Source organism: Chionomys nivalis, chromosome 3 (genome assembly GCF_950005125.1).
Source record: "Chionomys nivalis chromosome 3, mChiNiv1.1, whole genome shotgun sequence".
NCBI classification, from domain to species: Eukaryota; Metazoa; Chordata; class Mammalia; order Rodentia; family Cricetidae; genus Chionomys; species Chionomys nivalis.
Genome location: NC_080088.1, coordinates 32,157,887 through 32,173,641, shown reverse-complemented (window position 1 = coordinate 32,173,641; position 15,755 = coordinate 32,157,887). Strand labels below are relative to the sequence as shown.

The 15,755-nt window shown below is 40.5% G+C and overlaps 1 protein-coding gene across 1 annotated transcript in view; it reads right to left on the bottom strand.

Annotated features, from left to right (window-relative positions):
- The window catches only part of Htr1f (5-hydroxytryptamine receptor 1F), a 122,774-nt gene extending 111,460 nt beyond the window's left edge, over positions 1-11,314 (bottom strand). Inside the window, exon 1 of the mRNA XM_057764927.1 lies at positions 11,083-11,314. The gene's annotated coding sequence lies outside the window, so the exon portion shown is untranslated. The remainder of the gene's footprint in view (positions 1-11,082) is intronic.
- Between the last annotated feature and the right edge of the window lie 4,441 nt (positions 11,315-15,755).

The window sequence follows — 15,755 nt, the reverse complement described above, 5'->3', positions numbered from 1 at the left end:
ATTGAGAACAAATAAAAATTTAGTCCTATTTGATACAGAATAATCCAAAAGTAAAATAAAAACTGGGCCAATGAATTTTAAGCAAACCTAAAGAAGAGAAAGTTAAAAAAAAACCAATTTAAGCTAATTTTAGAGAAATGAATCTTGGATAAGAAGTAAATTTTGCGTAAGACACTGCAACACATATTTTAAATATGCCCCATTATTAACACCACAAAAAACAACTGGCTGTAAGTTGGATAGGTCCTATGGAAAATAGGTAAACACCATTGTAGAATACTGTGGAACAATCATTTTGTACACTGTGACTATGTATTATTCTCATTGATTAATAAAGAGCTTACTGGCCAATAGGTACACAGGAAAAGTTTAGGTGGAATGTGAGAACAAAAAGAGAGTGTGAGGAAGAAGAAGCGTGTAGTCATGGAGGCGCCAGTCAGATGCAGAGAGAAGCAAAATGAATACGTCATGCATAGATAAGAAATATGGGTTAATTTAAGTTGTAAGAGCTATTAATAACAAGTATGAACTATCGACTGAGCACTTATAATTAATATTAAGTCTCTGTGTGATTATTTGGGAGCTGGTAGTCCTGATTAACAAAAAAAACTCCCCCTACAGTAGAGACTTCAATGTACATAGTGCATCTACAATAGCTCAGCCAAGTAAATTAAGACGACAGTTATTGAGTGTAACGCTGGACTTTATTGTTATCTCTCATGATCTGTGTCACTGTCTTAAAGCTGTGTCATGGAACCTATCAAAACTAACCATGTGTGAACACAAAAGAAATCTTGATTAAGCATCTCAGAATTCTACTGGCTGAAATATAGTAAGGCCAAGCATCAACTGAAAACATATAAACAGAAAATCTCACTATTTTGAGAATTAGAACAGTTTCTGAGGCTGGAGAGATGGCTCTGAGAGGAAGAACTCTGGCTGTTCTTTGCAGAGGAGCTGGGCTGGGTTCCCAGCAGCCACATAGAGGCTCACAGCTTTCTGTAACTTCAGTTTTAGGGAATCTGTTGCCTTCTTCTGGTCTTTGAAGGCAGCACACACATGTGATGCAAATACACATATATGCAGGCAAACACTCAAGCACATGAAATCAAAAAAGCAAATCTTAAAAGTAATGTCTTCAAATCACTTTTGGAATCAAGCATAATCTCGGTGTCTTTGGAATCAAGTCCCCTCTTCTGTATAGTGAGTATAATTAAGCTTATCCTCCCGGGACGATGAAATGTAGGAGTGTATTTGAATGCAGCTTTGAAACCCACCAAACTTTCTCAGGGTACTATGGCTGTACACATGGCTTCACAGGCAATATCATTCTATATTCTCCCTGCAGTTATTTAGTAACTTTGTGTCCAGGGCAGGGACAGCCTTTCCTTTTACGTGGTGGGGATCTGATACTACTTTTGTGTGCCACCAACAAAAACATATGCTCTCAGGAAACACATACTTCCTTACCTTGCAATAGGAGTTTTACATGTTTCTATATTACAGCAGATTAGTTGCTCCCAGTGATATATCTCATTCCCGTATGTGACATTCTTTTTAATAGGAACTTCCTTAGTATCTGCAATATTGCTTATTTGCAATTTAAAAACAGTGTGGCATGCTTTTAAAAGAATACAGTAATTTTAGCAAATTTTTCTCTATATCCCCAGAGCTCAGTGGTAGCAGGGATGTTCAGTGAGACTTTGTATTTACTTTTAATGTGAGAATAGACTAGGAGGAAGAGCTTAGTCTTAGTAAATTTCTTTTAGACAAATGTTTGTTCAGCCTTTTAACCCATCATTCAATGCCCTTCTTAGGATTTCAACTATAAAATAAAAATTATTGTCTTATAGTGTTTCATAAAATTGTTGATGACAGTTTGAACCAAATCAGGAACTAAGGAAGAGCAAGCCACAGACGAAATTTCAGAGAAAATGGTTCTTTGATCACATAAATTCTGGGCTGCTCTTGTCAAAATCGAAACCTCCACAGCATACAACCCAGACTTAGTTATAAAAGGTAGAGGAGAGGGCACCACTGCTTTTATTTCAACCAGAATGATAAAGATTGAAGGGTCCTTGGCTTGTCAAACACAGCTGCCTGGACTCCAAGGAAGAACAAAATGACGCTTGAATTATCAGTGCTGTGAGCAGTGGCTGAACAGGAGGCTCTTCAGGCAGAGCATTGACAGGACCACTTTCCAAACCTGTAGTTTATTATTGCAATCATTTAAGAAAAGTTTTAAGAAGATGCAACCAACTTACTCTCTGTTATTTTCTAGACTTGCTTATGAAGGTAAAGTTAGTCTCTTCTGAAGTCATTTGTCTATTAAGGCAGTACCCAGAAACCTTGCTTACAAGGCTAACTAGAAAACAAAGTCATGTATTATAGATTTTATAAAATTTTAATAATACTTCAAAAACAAAGTATTAGAAGATAAAACCATAGTTATAAAATGTTGTAAGATATGAAATATCAATTTAAATATAAAATGCTGCCACAAAACTTGAACTGTTTTAATGTACATATTCTAGTCTTCACTTGAACAAAATAATCCCAAATGTTTTTATTCTATTAATTCACAATTTGTGTGCTAGTATACCAATACATTATTTACAAAAGAAAAGCAACAAATGAACACGCTTAACTGCAGGCAGAGCCTTCTGGGTAAACTAGAAAGTTAGGTATTTGTAAAGGAAGTATATTAGAAACTTATTAATTGAAATGTTTTCTTTACTATTGCTTAAAATTATTTCCAAACAGATGAAATATTGATAAAAATGTAGGTAGCCTCATATTCTTATTTTGAAAACATTATAATAACTATAGCAATGTAACTCTGTGTGTATATATATATGTGTGTGTGTGTGTATAATATATATGAAATAAAAGCTTTAGAACACTAAAATGGGTTATTGAGAGAGTTTCTGAAATTTTCTTCTTTTGACGATTTGTTATATAAAGGAACTGGCCATCTGACTTGGAAATGGTAGGCACAGAAGATTGTGTGACAAAGCTTCTGGGTTTTTCTTTTTTCCTAATTTTATGAACGAATTTGAAAGAACTAAAATGTCAGAGACAGTCACCACTGCACAGAGAAAGAGAAAAATTTGAGAAGGTTTCTAGGAAATCACTCCCACTGAAGAGTGGCTGTGTGTAGAAATGTTTCATTTGTATTTTAATAAATAAAGCTTGCCTGAAGATCAGAGAGTAAAACAACCCCACTGGTCAGCCTTTCAAACCAGGCAGTGGTGACACACATTTTTAATCCCAGTAGCCACACTAGTTTGCCATAGAAACTGGATGGTAGTGGTGTACTCCTTTTATCCCAGCACTAGGGAGGAATATCAGACTGGAGGAGACAAGTTGCAGTCAGTCTCATTCTGAGGATTCCTGCAAGCAGGATCACCATTTTCTTAACCTGAGGTAGAGGTTAAGAGCCAGTGGCTGACTGCTTTGCTTTTCTGGTCTTCAGGTTGAACCCCAACATTTGTCTCTGGGTTTTTATTAATTGTGCTACAGTGGTGGCATAGTTGATGAGGTGATTTGTTGATAGGTACTTGGAACTTTTTCTTTTGTGCAGAGCTCGGTGGTTTGTCTGTCTCCTGACACTAAGACCAGAAGACTCAGCTCCCTGCTACAGGAATTCACTGGCCTAACTGGAAGAAGAGGCACATGTGTAAATAAAATACAAACATAGTACAACATAGAAGCTCATGAAAGGTTCAAAGACTAGGGCTAGTGAAGAAAGCGCTCAGGGAAAGGGAGAAAAAAGTTCTGGCAAATGACTAAAAATTTGACACGATGGGCAATAGCTCTGGGTGAGGAATGGAGGGTCCCCTACAGGTCAGAGGTACTGTGTCTTGAGATATATTGGACAGACAGGCAAGGTACTGAAGCGAAATAATGTAAGCATAAGTTGGAATTTATTCTAAAATTAAGTGAGTGGTAATATGGGAAGGTGATCCATAGAGGCAAGGCACAGTCAGGGAGGTTAACCTGAAAGGTATTGAAAGAGTTCCGGGTTGCAGGGTATGGTGATGTTCACCTTTGAGCCCAGCACTTGGGAGGCAAAGGTGGGTGAATATCTGTGAGTTTGAGGCCAGACTAGTCTACAATGAGAGACATCCAAGGTTGTCACACAGAGAAACCCTGTCTTGTAAAAAAGTTTTAAATTCAGTAATGAGTGCTTAGGAGAGCAGAGTAGGCTCGAGAGGGCACAGAGGTTGACTGGTTGACTTGAATTTAGGAACGTGGGAAAGGAAGGAATCTGGGCATCTCTCTGATGAGATGCAAGTCATTTAAACGCGTAAAGGAGTCAGCAGAGTATAATTATGAACTTACAGACTATCCATGGGGATCTTCAGTATGTCCATATTTTGATCTCCAGTGGTTTCAGCTAACTCTTAGTGAAGTTTGTGATAGATACATAGAAGATGGAGTACTTGTCTCAAATGTAGGTTGCTCCCATTGGTGCTACCTGTAAAACTAGTGTACTGTCACAGCACTAAGTGACACTGTTGGAACGTGGGGGACTTAGTTTCTCTTGGGTATTCTTGCCTTTTATGCTAAACCCTGGGACATTTTGAGGTTGGTTAAACATTTTTATCTCCTGCTATTCTTTCCTTTCAAGCTAAAAAAGGGAGTCAAGTTTAATGTCAAGACTTTTAGCTGAAACTCAATATATGAATGAAATGAACAGAAGTACTGTGTTTATTTGATAGGCCCTTTCCTACTATGTCTTGTTCTCTGTAGTATCAGTTTTCCATTAATAACAATGGCAGAGATTTTATTTTTTATTTCTATATCATAAATGTATGGAGAAATTAAGAAGAACCAATGAACGACTCAGACATGAAAACTATGATGCAGTTTGTATCAGCCCTTGGGAACCCTTCATCAGAAGTATATAGTTAAAAACTGGCATGGTGATTTGTGCCTGTAATCCCAGCATTTGGAAGGCAGAGATAGTGGGACTGCTGTGAGTCTACTCCAGCTCACGTAGAATACTTCATATTTACCATTGAGGAGGGGGGTGGTGAGTGAAATCACGGTAGATCTCAAGAGAGCTTTCTCTCATTTTATTGATGGGCTTTAAAGAGTCCTCATTATCTGAAATTACCTGCAACCATCTGAATCCACTATTTTATCCTCTGGAAAGAGAAAAGAAAAATGACAGTTATTTATGTCTTCGGGATTTTTTTTTTTGAAATTTTACTGTTTGATTCTTAAGTATTGTTGACTAAAAGAGAAAAAGAAAGATAGAATTGAATGGAGAAGATGGCTACAGACTGTAGACACTGAGGCATCCAGAAGCATCTCTTCAAGTGTAGGAGGTGGGTCAGGATGGTGCCATTTCGACTTAAAGTGAAGAGATGAATTGCAGAGCCTATGGGAGAAGCCTCCAATGGTTCCCTTTCTTAAATATTAAGCAGTCTAAGGAGACAAGGTTTCACGGGGTGGTGGGAATGTGAGCCAGAAAGTGGCAGGGGAAAAAATTAACAGCAGGGAGATGGTGACACAAGTGTGAATTAATTCCCCTCATTCAAAGCTGTCTGACAAAGAGAAGACTAGCTGGGACTGGAGATGAAGGGCTCAGGATCATGTGCAGTTTCTCTGCTTTTCTGAGTGGTTCAAACACGGGGGTGGGGGGGATGATCGCATGTTAATAATTCACTTACACAATGGGATCTCTTAGTAATGAAGAGGTTGATGTTTGGAGGGGGTTGAAGAAAGGTTATTGGAGGATTCAGAACACAGAGAGAGCAAGCTAGACCTTAGTCTCCAGGGCAAGGAAAGTAGCTTAACAAGTTAACTGACAGGGGTTGGAAGTAGTGAGGAAGATGGATGCCTGCGGGCCTCTCAGGTTCCTAAATTCAGAGTATGGTAGAATACTGCTGAGGGTGAAGAAGATCTGAGAAAAAAAGCTACTTTCTAAACCAACTCAATTTTTAATGAGTTCACAAGCCGCTGGCCAGCTGCTAAGGGTAGTGCTATTCAAGGGTAAGAAGAACCTTGATGAGAAGGCTGAGGGAGGAATTACATTAGCTATGGAGCCTTGATCACAGTAATTTATACAAATGACCCATGCAGCCATGAGCTTGGGCATGCAGCATGCTGGCCAAAGCACAGGTCCATGCCTGAAGGCTTCTAGAAAATGCCTTTCTCAACGTTCCTGGCGATGGTACCTCTTTTTCTTACAAATGCCTGAAATGCTACTCATACTGCTTGCTAAAAGAATCTGCTCTCCCATTGTCTTTTTCATTATTTTTTTAAGTCAGTTTTTCTTCTTTCTGTTGTAGTTTAATTTTGGCATTAATGGCTCCCATTTTACAACCAAACCTCCAAGGCTCCCTCCAGCCACCTTTAATCTTCCTTTTGAAAATTCCTCAAAGATTTGTGCTATATATAGCATTCATTTTCACCACCACATCTTTTCTTTCCTCTTATTATTTTAAATGACATGCTTCAAAATATGCATAAAATTTTATTTAGGGCTTTGAATAGGTACCCATGTGCCTATAATTCAAAGGCATTAAGTGTTGCTCAGGGACAGCATGGTTGTCTAGCAAGTACAAGACCTTGCACAGGTTCCCTCCCCAGAACTGACAATGAAACAGAACAGAACAAAATCCCACTTTTCCAGCTCCTCTTCTCTTATTACACTCTACCACAAACTTGCCTTCCCTATAAGCAACCACTGTGACCTCTGGATTTTTAGATAAGCTTTGGTATATAACCTTGTTTATCCATAAAGTCTGATCTTTTTGTTTATGTTAAATGTACATGAAAGATCATTTTATTTTAATACATGGAATGCTGCCTTAATAATTTTAAAAGTTGGAAAGCATTTCACTGAATGGATATTCATAGTTTATTTTGCTTCTTAAATTTATACATGTTAATAATTTTTCAATTGTTCGCTTAACTTTGAACATATATTCATTTACCTAAATATAACTGTGTGCCAAAGAAAAATTCCAGGAATTAGAACCACTAGGTTTACAATTTTTGTTCAATATTATGAATCAATATTTAATCATCATTATCATTTTGACTGAAATGACTCATATGAACATTGCTGGAAGTTCTATAAGTGGAAGGGGAGGAAGAGGGACGGAAATAATGTAAAAAGAATACTCATATATGAAGTTCTAAAGATTTAAATATAATAAAGAGTGCCAGAGTGTGAGAATTTCTTTCAAAGCTAGTCTCCGTGTGTATCCTAGAGAATCTCTAGCTCTCTTTGGGTTAGGCTTGATCACAAAACCATCCAGCCTCAGCTGAGATATGGTTTAGATCTTGGATGCCCTCTCCCCAAGGCCTTGTCTGTGTGGGGGGGGCTATTGGGAGGTGGCACAGCCTTGAGGAGGTGGGAAGAGTGGTAATTAGGTCATTAGCTGTGTGAAGGGGAGATGGCTTTCCCTCTTTGCTCCCATCCTCAGTGATGCACTGTGACATCCCAGGCCCAACTCAGCAGGGCCCAGCTATCATAGACTGAACCCTCTGAAATTTCATTTTCTCAGATATTTTGATTCAGTCATAGAAAGCTGACTAATCCGAAGGTCATTTAAATTCTAAAGTAATTCTTTGTCCTCACATCACTGACGGCTTCAGCAGCCTGGACATAACTAGGCCTTCTTCCTTCTTACAGCATTTTTTTCTTTATCTGATGTCTCTGGTCACAGACATTTCCACAAGTTCCTGACTGCTTTGATTACAACTGCTTAACTCTCTTTCCTTGCTCCTACCATTTTCAATATTCATGGTTTGGACTCTTCCTCATTGTTTGATTCTATAACCATTTTGACTTCTGATTTTTTTTCCTCATAAAACTCTATGGTTTTGAATGCCATTTATAAATGGATAACTTATATTTTTATCTCCAAATCTCCTCCCCTGAGCTCTGTCCCAACGACCCCCATGAAGCATCTGTACAGATGTCTAATAAGCTACATGGAACCTACTTATTCTTGCCAGTAAGTTTCCCATGCTGCTCAGCGGCAACTGCCGTCTTCCAGATGCTCCACCCACAAATCCAGGCATGAACTGTGATTCCTTTCCTTCCCTCACCAACTGCAGCTGTCCGTTAAGTCTTGCCTCTTTACCTCCAAATACCTGAAAATCCCACCACATCTCACCACTTTCTGTTGTCATCACCTGGTATGATAAACAACTATGATAAACAACTCTACTGCTTTCTGACAACCTCCAGGCAGGTTCTGTTTTCTAATAGATGAGCTTTGTGCCATGCATGGCAAGGATATCTTGGTAAAACCTTTCCTGCTGTAAGAAAGGTTATTTCTTCCCACATACCCAGAAACAAATAGAAATTTCACAATGTGTGTTAACTGGCTACAAATATCAGCTGGGAGAAGAAAGGATCATGAAGGAACTGAGGAGGATGCTGATTTATACAGTCTCAGCTCTCAGATACTCAGGTGTACTCGTTGATGTCATTTTGGCCTAATTATGTGCCTTTTTCAGCTCTGAAACATTTCTTGTTACGATTTCAAGTGGATGGATCATTTCTGTTGCAGCCCAGGGACTAAGGTTCTATGTGGGTCTGCGTTGGATGACTATAGATACCTCCTTAGGGAACATGAGATCTGGAAGCAGCCATTACTTCACATTTTCTTTGCTTAAAAAGCATCCCTCTAACTTATGAAATTAATGTTGAATAAGAGAATTCTGCCATCCATTTAAAACCAGTATGTTCATGGATTGGAAAGATGGCTCAGAAGCTAAGAACACTGGCTGCTCTTCCAGAAGACTTAAGGTTCAGTTTCCAACACCTAGATGGCAGCTCACAACCATCCATCCAGTACCTGGGCATCCGATGCTCTCTTCTGGCTTCTGTGCGTACTGAATATATATTATGAACAGACACTCATGCACATAAAATAAACGGAGAAAAACCATATCCACCTTGTTTTACATTGCCCATTTGGCAGTAATACACTAGAAAGTGTCCTTCAAGTGTCCTTGAAACTTTTTCAGTAACAGCTAATCATTTCGAAGATTCTTTACTAGAAGATAGCTCTGGACATCTTTTTACTTCTAATGAAGACATCATGATTTTGGAAGCCTACTAAAAACTATATGTTTCAAACTTCAAGTGAAAACAAACATTTCCTTTCAGAGATGCATGCTATAGCCAGCAGTCCTGTGATAGTATTAATGCATTTAAGAACCTTGAGACAAGCACATAAGTGTTCTCATTTATTTTAAAGAATCAAAAAACCTTTCCAATGTGCTGCCCAAGGAGGCAAGGGGCAAACACTGCATTGTTCCTTGCATCTTCACCCTAATAAGCAAAGCCCTTGGTTTACTGTCTGAGTGAAGCATTTTTTTTAGTTTGTTTAGAACACAACCATTATCACAGCAATAAGCCCCAGTGGGTGAAGCTTGAACAAATAACTAAGGAGTGCATGGGAAATTTTCCTAAAATTTCTTTGTTAAAAATGAGGAAGTTATTTGGTACATCTGGAAACTCCTGCCAGGCAGGTACAACATTTATCCTGAAGCATCTCAGTTCTTTGAAGAACACCATACGCAAGGATAAGTAGGACCACCTTTGAGTGAACTCAGTGAAGAGCATTTTCCTTACAGAACTGACCTTGAACAGATTTGAATGGGATGGACAGAGGCAAGAACTACTTTGCCTTATTGGAAGACTGGAAGTGATGGTATTAGGATTTGCTCTTCGGTTTAGAGAGTGGAGAGAGAGGGGGAGGAGGAATTGTAAGCCTTGGAGAAGGGTTCTTAGCTCTGTCTCCTTCGGCTGTGTGGGATTGTCATTCCTATAGTGGAAGACAGCCAAACTCAGGCTGTCTCTCTATAAACAGACAAATAGGGCAAATAACATGTAAATATTACTGCATTGTTGTCATCATATCTAAATTTGCACATGTATATGTAAATAAAATAGAAACGAAATTTATTTGAAATAACAATAATAATAATAATAACTAAATAAATAATATTTTTGTCTAGAAATTAGTACTGTTTATAATGCACTTAAGTGACAATTACTTTGATACTCCAGAAAAACTTGAGAGAGGGCTGGGAAGGCTACCTGCTTAGGTCGTCTAAAATGATCACATGTCATCTTGTATTACAATCACTGGGGTGCTTAGGAACTATTTAGCTACAGAAAAAAAAAAAAACCAACAAAGTCTCTGTTTTCCTCAAGTGCGTGGCAGTGCATGTTGGTCGTGTTCTTACCCAGTGAGCAAACCAAATTGGGTACTGAAGGCAGCCCAAATGCCAGCCTCTGTGCGTTTGCATGCTATGTATCCCTCCATTTCGTTCCTTAACTTCTGGCATGCAGATGCGGCACTTTCATCCCCTTCAGGGTGCAAGCACCTGAAGAATAAGCATGGCCCCTCACTCTGTGCTCTCTCCTTTTCTTTGCTTATTGGTCCCTGTAAACAAGGCCAACAAACCTTTCTTGAGAAAACCCCCACAGCAGCTGGGGACTCTGTGGAGGCGAGGTGAGGGTGTGCTTGGTGCTCTACTTCATCGATCCCGACCCACGGAAAGTCAAGTTGGAAAACTACCCATGGTTTCTCGTCTACACCCTTCCGAACTCCTACACAGATCTTACGTTTTCTGTTTGATCGTCTCCAGATAAGACCAAGTGATGGATTTGATGACACTCTTGACCTCCAAAAGGATTTCTGTACACCTTAGCCTCTATCCTTGGCATGCTCACTTGGTGCCTGCACCCTAAGGGGTGTTGGCATCACTACCTGGAACCCACTCCTCTCCCCAAGGTCTGGGACCAGATCCCTCCACGCACTGGAGACCACCTGCTTCACCCATGACCATGATGCTGCCTGCTCCTCAAAGTTAGCCGTAGGGAAGCAGAAACTGAGGGCAAATGGCAAAGGGCTAGCTTCAGTTCCGCGCTGTTCCATCAAAGTAGCAGGGGGAAAGAATTGTCATCATCACCATCACCCAGTCTCCAGCCCCTGCCCTAAGGCTTGTCAGGCTGGAGCCCCGCCACCTTCCCCACCCGTGCGCCTCCCGCATCTCGCCGCGCGCTCACTAGTGCTCGGGGCTACTCTGCGTACTCACCCTAGCGAAGCTCAGGGGCTCCGGTCCCCAGCCCACCGCGATCGTGCGCGGGAGACAGCGGCGCGTCCCGGCTGCTCCTGGGCGGGCGAGCTGAATGCGCGCTGCAGCTTGGGGCGCAGCTCCAGGGCGGGTTCCAGACGCCAGCTAGCCCGGAGAGCCGACGCCCGGGGGGCTCCCCTCAACACCCTGGTCTTCCAGCTTCTTCCACTTTTCCACCTGCCAGTTTCTTCTTTCGTCCCCTCCCTCCTCTTGGACTGACGCCTGGGGAAGGGAGGGGAGGGGAAAAGTCCCGTCCCTTTCACTCCACTGATACCTTGAAGATTATCTGTTCCTGGAATCTGGAAATGACGTGAACCACCCTTCTGTGAACAGTTTAAAAGAAGACGATATTGTTTCCCTTTAACTTTTCATCGTTGGACAGACTCCTTAAAACCACTGTGGAAGGCTAGAAATAAACTGAGGGTCAGATGAGGGGTAGATGTGGGCGTTTTAGGTTTTGGAGAGTGCCTTTGTAGTCCTAATAGTTACTGACTGGCCCCAGAGGAGATCTGTTTACCCACAATTTCACAAAGTAGGCATTTCCTGAAAAAGAATCGGAGTTGGGGGCAAAGGAAGGAGGAAGGAAAGTAGGTACTGAATTCAAGGTTTATTCAGGTTCTTTCCACTCACGTGATTTATGCCAGAGATATCTTGGAATAGAGCTTTGGCTCGGATATGACCTTGAGAGAATATTTGACCTTTGCCGTTGCTGTTCTGTTTTGTTTTTCCTTCCAGACGTTCCTTTCAGATCCCTGTAAACAGGGTTTCATCAGTCTACAAGGATTTACCAAAATCTGTTTTGACTGACCTTGGAATGTGCCTGGTTCCTGGAAGGCAGGCATTTTGTAAGATTTAAGCAGGTCCCTATGGATAGCAGATGAGGGACAGATTTTTCTTGGGCAGAGATACACCCACTGTCCATTTGGTGGACCCAACCAGGACAGACCTGCAGCCTCGGGGTGACTGTAGATTTATCTTTCTGGGAAAATCCCGTCACATCGATTTCCTTTCTGCTCTCTCACATGCCAGCACTTCCTATGATCCAAAGTGAATTTTTAGACCAATCCTGTGTCTTCAAGCCTATCTTCCTTCTGTTGGCGACACCATCCTTGTTCTCTTGCATCTTATATTTAACTGAGATGCCGTTTACCGACATACTGCCGGGTCTCTATTACTCAGTGAATAATTACTGAGCTGTGGTCACCTAAGATCAACCTTAGCTTCTATTTCATATTGTTATCCCTCACGTATTTCTTTACTCAGTTCCCTGTGTTGTAAATAGTCCCTGTGTCTTACAAATATGTGTCAATGTTACTAAGTGGAGACTTATTTAGGAAACACAATGGAAAGGACTCCAGAGGAAATCAAGGTTTACAACCCTCAGAGTAGAAAGCATCCTTTCCTTCACTATTGTAGTGACCATCTTGGTTTTACCTCCAGCATACTGGACAGCAAACCCAGTCAGTGACATCGATCAAGTCCAAGGCTATATGCCACCTCAACAGGCAGATTGAGAGTGTCGCCAACTTCAGCAATTTCTGTAGTGACATTGCCCTCAAGAGATAGAATGATATTCTGAAAATGCAAAACTCAAAAAGGTTCTGTCCTTCAGTTTAAGAATGCAATAGGAACAAACTTGAATTGTGAAGCTAAAGACCTCAGGTTTTAGAATATTTTCGGATGGTACACTTGGACTTGTGCAATTGAAAGCAACAATTCAATAGCAAATCCAGGGGAACAGCCTATGTTAGGTGAAGGTGTAGAAAAGATCACACCTGTAAAAGCAAGGGATCTAAGTTTTCATCTGCTCAGTTGCCGCTCCTGCAGGAAATTTGGTGATGAAGCACACCTTGAAAGCTGCAGTAGGGACCTTGTGCCCTAGAGGAATTCCATTGTTATTCAGGGCACAGATGCTTAAGCCAGCAGTCAGGACATCATCCTAGCCCTTAGTAAGTTTCCTCTGGGTGGTTGGAAGATAATGCAGAAGGAGCACATTAGATCTCTTCCACAGACATTGAACTACACCAGTGAGGCCCAGGTCTTGGTGAAACTCATCAGAATTAGTTTTTCAGTTCAAGAGTGATGAAAGCATTCCAAACCAGGTATTTCCTTCTTATGGGTTCTTTTAAAAATAGATTCTTTTATTAGTGTATAGTAATTGTATTTGGCTTTGGTATATGTTTCAAACATGTCTATAAGATGGCTTGATTGTACCTGTATCCACTATTACCCCCTACCTTGTCCATTTCCCCCTCGTTTGAATCTCCTTTCTTTCCCAAGTTGTGTCCTTTCTGCTTTCCAGACTTTCATCTTTTTAATTCACAGAGCAAACCTGTGATGCCTGTCTTTCCGAGTCTCCTGTGTTTCACCTAACATGATGACCTCTTTGTCACTACTTCTGGAAACATGTTCTATTTGAAAGTTTATGTAAGAAATCAAAGGCTAACAAGGGATCCCAATGGCAGAATGCCTGCCTAGCATACCCAAGGACCTAGATTCTGCATCCTCCACTAGAAGAAAACAAGGACTCAGTTCCCAAAAGTACAACTTGCCAGAGTATCCATGACTACAAACCAAATATTCCGGAGTGAAAGGTAAGTGGTAGATGTGTTTGAGCCTAGCCTAATTGACATAGTAAGACTGTGTGTCAAAAAAAAAATCAAATCAAATCATACTCATACAGAAAGCATCTTTATTCATTTATTTTTAATCTTTAACATGCACATATATCTTATTGAGCAATACACTATTTCTTGATCTTTTGCCACAGGGAAATTTTCACCAAGGTCAAATAGCACTATTTCAGTAATATTGATCTCAATTTAAAGCTAAGTTGAAGCGCCGTCATTCTTTTCAATTAAGCTGACTGCAGCCGTGAGATAATTGTATAATCCAGGCACAATTAGAACAGACAGTGCAGGCATCAGTGACAGAACATATTCAAAAATGGGGAATATTTTCCCGAGTTATTTGCCTAAGAGTAGAAGATTTACCTAACTTCTGTGCCTCCTAAATAAGGCAAACAGATTAATTTCACCATATCACGAGGTCGATTTATGGAGGATTACTTTAAATACCATTTTCTGTTTTGGGGAAAAAAAGCAAAACAAAATAAAAAATTCATCATGAAAATAAAAGCAATCAATATGCATCCCTTCCCCAAGTTTATGAGAAAACCAATTTGTATAATGGTTTCATGCCATTAAATCTTTGGATGTTTAATTCCTTCATTTTTGTGGAAGTATTTAAAAGTCAAAAGTGTGAGACCACTGAACAGTCAACAATTGTTGACATAAATCAACAATTCTATAGTAAAGAAGAGAGTACTAGATTGGAAATAATCTTTATAGTAAGATGTTTATTTTAAAATTTCATCTACTTATTTTATAACCAGGCCACAGCCCCCCCCCCCAACTCTTCCCTTCCCAGGCTCTCTCCCCCATTCCCTATCTTCTACCACCAAATCCCCTCCTCTTCGGTCTCCATCCACAAAAGGGCAAGTCTCCTATGAGTATCAATAAAATATAGCTTATCAAGACTAAGCACCTCCTCATGTATTAAGACTGGGTAAGTATGAGAAGCAGGTCCTGAAAGCCAGTAAAAGAGTTTGACAGAGTCCCTGTTCCCTCTGTTAGGAGTCCCACAAGAGGACCAAGCTACACAACTGTAACATATATACAGAGGGCCTACCTAGGTCAGTCCCATGCAGGTTTCTTGGTTGTCTGTTAAGTCTCTATGAGCCTCTTAGATAGTTTATTTTGTGAGCCTTTCCATGGTGTCATTGACCCTCTGACTCCTATACTCCTTTCTTCTCTTCCTCCGGCCTGATTCCCAAACTCCTCTTAATGTTTGGTCATGGGTTTCTACATCTACCTCCATCAGTTGCTGGATGACACCTCTCTGATGATGATTGGGCTAGGCACTAATCTGATCATAGGGGACAGCCAGTTCAGACTACTTATCCACTATTGCTAGGAGTTTAAGCTGGGGTCCATCCCATAGATTCCTGGGAGATTTCACCTAATCCTGAATTGCATCCCCCTTGACTGCAGTCCTCCTCGGGACTATCCTCATCGATGTTCTTCCCTGATCACTCATGTTTTCATCTCCATCTGCTCAGTCCACTCATGAAATCTTTTCTATTTCCCCTTCCCAGCCTTCCCAGGGAGATCTGGGTGTTCCCCTCCCCCATGAACTGTCGTTGTTACCTAGCCTCTCTGGGTCTGTGGCTTGTAGCATGGTTATCCTTTACTTTACAGTCAATATCCTCTTCTGAGTGAGTACATACCATGTTTGTCTTTCTGGACCTGAGTTTACTCATCAGGGTGATTTTTTTTTTTTTTGCCTTCAAATTTCCTCGTGTCCTTGTATTTTAACAGCTGAGTAATACTCTATTGTGTAAATGTACCAAATTTTCTTTATCCATTCCTCTATAGAGGAACATCTATGTTGTTTTCAGGTTCTGGCTATCACAAATAAAGCTGCTATGAACATCCTTGATCAAGCGTCCTTGTGTCACGATTGAGCATCCTTCAGGTCTTGTAATTTTTTCCCCATTTTTTGAATGTTACTATTTTTTTGAGAATATCATACAATGTGCTTTGGTCATGCTCACTCCTCATTTCTTCAATCCA